The 5,954-nt window shown below is 33.4% G+C and overlaps 1 long non-coding RNA gene across 1 annotated transcript; it reads left to right on the top strand.

Annotated features, from left to right (window-relative positions):
• The first annotated feature begins 1,589 nt into the window (after window positions 1–1,589).
• LOC141668711 (uncharacterized) lies at window positions 1,590–5,592 on the top strand. Its single transcript, XR_012553160.1, has 4 exons — window positions 1,590–1,726; window positions 2,144–2,341; window positions 4,291–4,368; window positions 5,430–5,592. It is a non-coding gene; the product is annotated as an uncharacterized LOC141668711 (long non-coding RNA).
• The last annotated feature ends 362 nt before the right edge of the window (window positions 5,593–5,954 follow it).

Here is a 5,954-nt window from a genome sequence, read left to right as displayed (position 1 = left end):
ATAATCATTGATTGCTTCAAAGTTAACTACTCATCAGGAAATTCAGAAACAAATTTCACCAATAGTTATCAGGAAAACTGAAATTGAAGCCAGTCAAGCTAGATTGGAAGCTACACAAGCTCAAATGTCTGATCAACCTACAAAAGTACAGAATTCAATGGAGCTTATTCTTTCTCTACTGCTCGGTGATCATGCCAAAAAGGGGGAGAAAATTGTTCAATCTAAATGCAAACAACTGACCTTGACAAGTACTAATGATGAAGAAAATCCTGATGTAGGTAATAAGGGGGGACAGAAGGAAAGTGAATGGAGAAGAGGTGAAGAGCTAGTTGGAGTTAGTGGTTCATCAAAAGCAATCACTATATTTCAATCTAGACAAGATGAAGAAATTAAGAGGAATGAAATAAGAGTAGAAGATTTGTCTGTGACTACAAAAATGCAAAAATCTTCACAAGTCACAACTGACGCTAATGAAGACCAAGGTATTCTGGAGATAGAAGTTGGTGCTGAAGCAAGTCAATTTCTTCAAACTCTGAAAGTTAAAGGAAGAAAGATAACTCTATTCTATAAGGGTCCAAAGATTCAATTATTTGACTCTGAGGTGAGTAGAAGAATATTTGCAAGAGAAAATCCTGGAGTTGATCTTGAACAGCTAAGGCAAATGGAGGAAGACTTCAAGAATTCCATGAAGACAACGAATGCTGATATTGTTGTTATTTCTCAAGTACTTTATGAAGATGATCCTTCTAACCGACTAATCATATATGTAATTATAAGGGAAATCAGTCAGGAAGAAGATCTCATATCACAAGTTACTATAACTGCTGACATGAAGCTTAAAGGAAAAGAAAAGATAGGAGAGAAGTCAAAGATTTCAAAGTCTAAAGCCAAAGTTGTTGCAAAGAAGAAAACAATATCTAAAGAAACTAAATCTCAAATGCTGATAGATTCAATCTATACATAGTTCAAGCTTAAAATACTGAAGAAAAATGTGAAGAAGAAGAAATCAGCCAAGCTCATCAAAGAAGGAAGATTTATGGAGCTTTCTGAGCTGAAGAACTAGAATTAACCGCTGATATTGCTCAAGTTAAAGAAGCAGTTCAAGAAGAAGAGTAAAGTCTGATATTCACTGAAGCAAGATTGAATATGCATACTTGATTCCTACATTTAGATGGTTTTGACATCATCAATTGGATCTTGTCCATATTTCCATAATGAACAAGTTGGGGGATATTGTTAGGAGCAATTGATAATATCAAGCAGAAACTATCAGAAGTTCACATCAGAACTTAGGGCTGAGCAAAACCAAATCGAAACCGAAAAATTGAACCGATTTTTGCTAATTCGGTTCGGTCCCATTTTTTCAGCAAATTCGAGTATTCGGTTTTTTCGGTCCAGGACCGAAATATATTTCGGTCCGGTCCATTTTTTAATTGAAAAATTCGGTTCTGGACCGAATAAACTGAATAGTTATAACAAATATTTTTATTTTATATATTATATTAATATAATTATATTATACATTCAGATTTGTTAAAGTGTAAAACACTAAAACCCTATCTAGTATCTGTATCGACTCTCAGTATCTCATATGTATAACTGTATCTACATTTCTAGTTTTCCACGAAACGAAGCCGGAAGCCGCGAACTGAATCCTGACCGGAAGGAGTTCGATCGAGAGTTGGATTGTATCAAGGTTCATATTTGCTCCTCGATCAATATCAAGGTTCGTTCTTACTTCTAGATTTTTTCTTATTATTTCTTAATTTGTTAATTTCCTCATTCAATTTCAATCATACTCATTCCTAAATCATAATAGGTAAATTTTCTTATTCAATATTTCAATTTATAGTTTGGAGAATCAAGGTCTTCTTTTAATTTTTTTCTTAATTTGATTTTCTTAATTTTAATTAATGCCTGATTTCATTTAGGTTTTACACTTGTTAAGTTATTTGTTTAGTTATTTTCTTGATTACAGTAGCTTATTATTTAACTCATTGATTATTGCCGTTAGTTAAAAAATTTTGGGCAGAGGCAGGCAGTAGTGTAGTGCAGTACTACTGTAATATTGTTGCATTGTTGCTTAATTGTTTTATTGTTTTTGTTGCTTATAAACTGACTTTGTTTTTCCCTTTTAATTTAGTTGGAATAATGTCACAAGAGGATTCACAACGAGACACGGGGATGGAGGATTCTAATGATCCAAATACTACTCAAACTCAAACTGCAACCTCCACAAAAAGAAAAAGAAAGGCTATGAAAGCGAGGTCAGAAGTGTGGGATCATATGACCAAGTTTATGGATGTAGGAGGGTTTAAAAAAGCTAGGTGCAACTATTGTGGTAAGGAATATTTTTCCGATAGTAGTCAAAATAGCACCAGTACACTTTTAAAACATGTCCGGTCTTGCAAAAAATTGCCACTTAGCGGTGAATCAAACAAACACAATTGTCCTTACAATCCGTGGGATGGAATGATGGCATTCTTAAAAATTGGCATTTTGATAAAAAAAACTTCTAGAAATAAGTTAGCTTCCATGATCATTATAGATGAAGTTACCTTTAGATTTATTGAGGGTGACGGGTTTAATGAATTTATGCAAACCACCTAACCACTTTTTAAGATGCCATCTCATTTTACCGTGGCACGTGTTATCAATCTTTGTAGATGAAAAGAATAAGTTAACCACATATTTTAAGATGTTGGGTCAAAGAGTTAGTATCACAACGGATACTTGGATTTCAATACAAAGGATTAATTCTATGTGCATCACGGCTCACTATATTGATTATAATTAGAACTTGCATAAGAAAATAATTAACTTTTATCCTATAGAGGGTCATAAGGGTGAGCTCTTAGCTAGGGACATTGACATGTGCTTGAAATATTGGGGTATTTCCAAAGTATTTGCAATTACGGTTGATAATGCAGCTCAAATGCTACTTGCATTTAATTTTTAAAAGATAGATTTTCTTCAAGAGGGTGTGATTTCTTGAAAGGGAAATATATGCACATGAGATGTATTGCACATATAACTCATTTGATTGTGAATGATGGACTTGAAGAAGTAGATCTATCGGTTGTGAGAGTAAGAAAGGCGATTAGGTACATAAGGCAATCTCCGGCTAGACTAGCCAAATTTAAGGAGTGCATTGAATTAGTGAATGTTGATTCTAAATCTATGTTGTGTTTGGATGTAAGTACGAAATGGAACTCTACTTATTTGATGCTAGATGTAACTCAAAAGTTTCAAAGTGCATTTGAATTATTTGAAACAACGGATCCTTACTTTGTAAAAGAGTTTAATGAGGCCGATGAGGTGCCCTCTTCTTGGGATTGGGGTAACGTTGGAAGGATGGAGGATATCTTAGTTCATTTATATGAGCTTACTTTAAGAATTTCGGGTTCTTTGTATGTCACATCTAATCTATTTTATTATGAGATTAGCACGGTTAACTATTTATTAAAAGATTGGATGAAGAGTGATGATTTTGAGGTGAAGTCAATGGGTGGAAAAATGAAAGAAAAATATGACAATTATTGGGGTAATGTACACAAAATGAACAACCTCAATTATGTGGAGGTCGTTCTTGATCCTAGGTATAAATTAGAGTTTCTTGAGTTTGCACTTTGTGAGGAATATGGAAAAGATATTGGTTGAAAGTTGGCAAGTGACACAAGTATAGTGATAAGAGAGTTATTTGAAGAGTATACAAAGCCTTGTCAACCCAAAACTACTCAAGTTCATCAACAAGCTCAATATTCAACCACTTCCTCAAACATGCATTCAACCACATCTTCAACTTCAAGAACACAATCAACATTAGGAGCTAGATTTATGAAAAAAAAATGGAGAGTGGTGAGGTGGAATCCAAGTGTGAATTGGATATTTATCTTAAAGAGAGTGTATTTGTTACGAAAGATGATGATGATTTTGATATTTTGAAGTGGTGGAAAGTCAATACAAGTAGGTTTCATATCCTCTCACAACTTGCCCGTGATGTACTTGCAATTTCTATTTCCACTGTAGCGTCGGAATCCACTTTTAGTACGGGTGGAAGAGTCCCTGATCCATATAGGAGTTCTTTGACAACTAAAGTTGTTGAAGGTTTAATTTGTGCTCAAGATTGGTTACAGGGGCTAAACGCCCAAAAACAATCGAAGAAGATCTTGATGATATTGAAAAGTTTGAAGAAGGTATATTTTATATATGCATTTTAAGTACGTCTTGTCACTAATTAATGCTTGTGATGAAATTGAATTAACAAGTCATAAATTCTATTTTTGGCAGCATTTTTTGCTATGTCCATCAGGGAAGAGAATATTCAAAAGGATGACACTGCCATACCCTTGGATGATTGATTGATTGGTAAATATAATTTTCAATTTTGCAATCTGCATATAAACTGACATTCTGCCTCTGGGATTTACTATTATTGTTTGTTCAGAAATTGACTTGTTGTTTTACTGCTCTACTACTCTGTGATCTCTAAACCTATTAAAACAATTAAAGTTTCATGGTTGTTCCAGGGTTAATTTGTTATTTTTCATCAGTTTTAATAAATAGAGTATGTGCTTGCTTCATATACGAGTAAGGTCTGTTGTTTAGAGCTTTAGAATAAACTGCATTTATAACTTATAAGATATACTAAAATGCAGCCAAAGGAAAAGGATGATTAGATACGGCTAATAATTAAATATGTCTTTTTTAAAGGAAATTAAGGAAAATTAAGGAAATTGATTTTCTAATATGCTCCAAATACGCTAGTACTTTGCTGGTACGTAAATGTAGGGAATATGATATTTAGTTTTTTTACAGGAACAGAGTAAAAAGAACGTATCTTCATTTCCGGGTTTGGCTTAATAAACAAGCTGATCATGAAATCGGTTTTTACCCCTTCCCTTTTGTTGCTGCTGCTTGTGCCTGTTATATCATTCAGAAACTAGTACTTTTGGTTATCAATTTACTGGTGAACCCCTTTCCTAACTTGTGTTGCAAGGGATTGTTGCTACTTTCATTGGTATAGAATACTTCTCATCCATACTCATATTTCAGAATATGAGACTTCTAATATCATTTATCTAATTGCATGGATTCTGGTAATGCTTATAGAAGTGGCTATACTATACCTTCATAATTAAATTTTTAATCTGCTGTAATCTATTTGACTCTGCTAGTGCAAGTTCTTTTCACTCCGTTCTTGTAAAAAAAATTAATTTGATGTTCTCCAGTCTTGACTCTTGGGTAAAGAACATAAGTCACTATAGTTCAATGCTTTTATCTGTTGATCAGTTTTGGAAATGTAAGCACTATGGTGTTTTCTTTTCTTAAGTAGAAAATGCTTTTCAGTGTGGAATTATTTGCTATCCTAGAATTTTAAGAATCCATCGTGATTAATCTTCTAGTAATAATTTAATTTTTCATTTCAGACATCGGGCATGTGTGATGTGTGGTACCTGGATTGGTAATACTAAATTGTAGAAGTCAGAATTCAGAGAATTACAGAGGTCAGAGAACAAGAGACTCACAACAAATGAAAAATTGATATTCCACTATCTTTGAATTTTAAGACTTGAAAATTTTCATTTTAACTTTATGTAATGGCTATGATTCAAATTTGATCATGTTCTGTGACTGTGAGCTACTAGTATTGTACTGAGCACCTCTGGCTCTGCTGCTTTGAAAATTATTTAGTCTAATTTCTATTTGATGTGTTCAACTTTTTGTGGTTGGTTAAAGAGAATTATTATAGCAAATCAAATTAGATAAATTATGTTTACATGTCTGTATTTGTAATAAGCACAGCCCATGCATATATGTAGTTGATGCCTGACAACTACAATACTCAAATGGTAGCCTAATAACAAGTATTGATACATGTTTACAGGCTGCCAAGTTGAATTTAGAAATTTGGTTCTTTATGGACCGGACCGAATAGACCGGAATAATGTAGT

The sequence above is a fragment of the Apium graveolens genome, chromosome 6 (genome assembly GCF_009905375.1).
Source record: "Apium graveolens cultivar Ventura chromosome 6, ASM990537v1, whole genome shotgun sequence".
Lineage (NCBI taxonomy): Eukaryota > Viridiplantae > Streptophyta > Magnoliopsida > Apiales > Apiaceae > Apium > Apium graveolens.
Note: the sequence above shows the minus strand (reverse complement) of the source record. Positions and strands in the feature narration are given on the sequence as shown.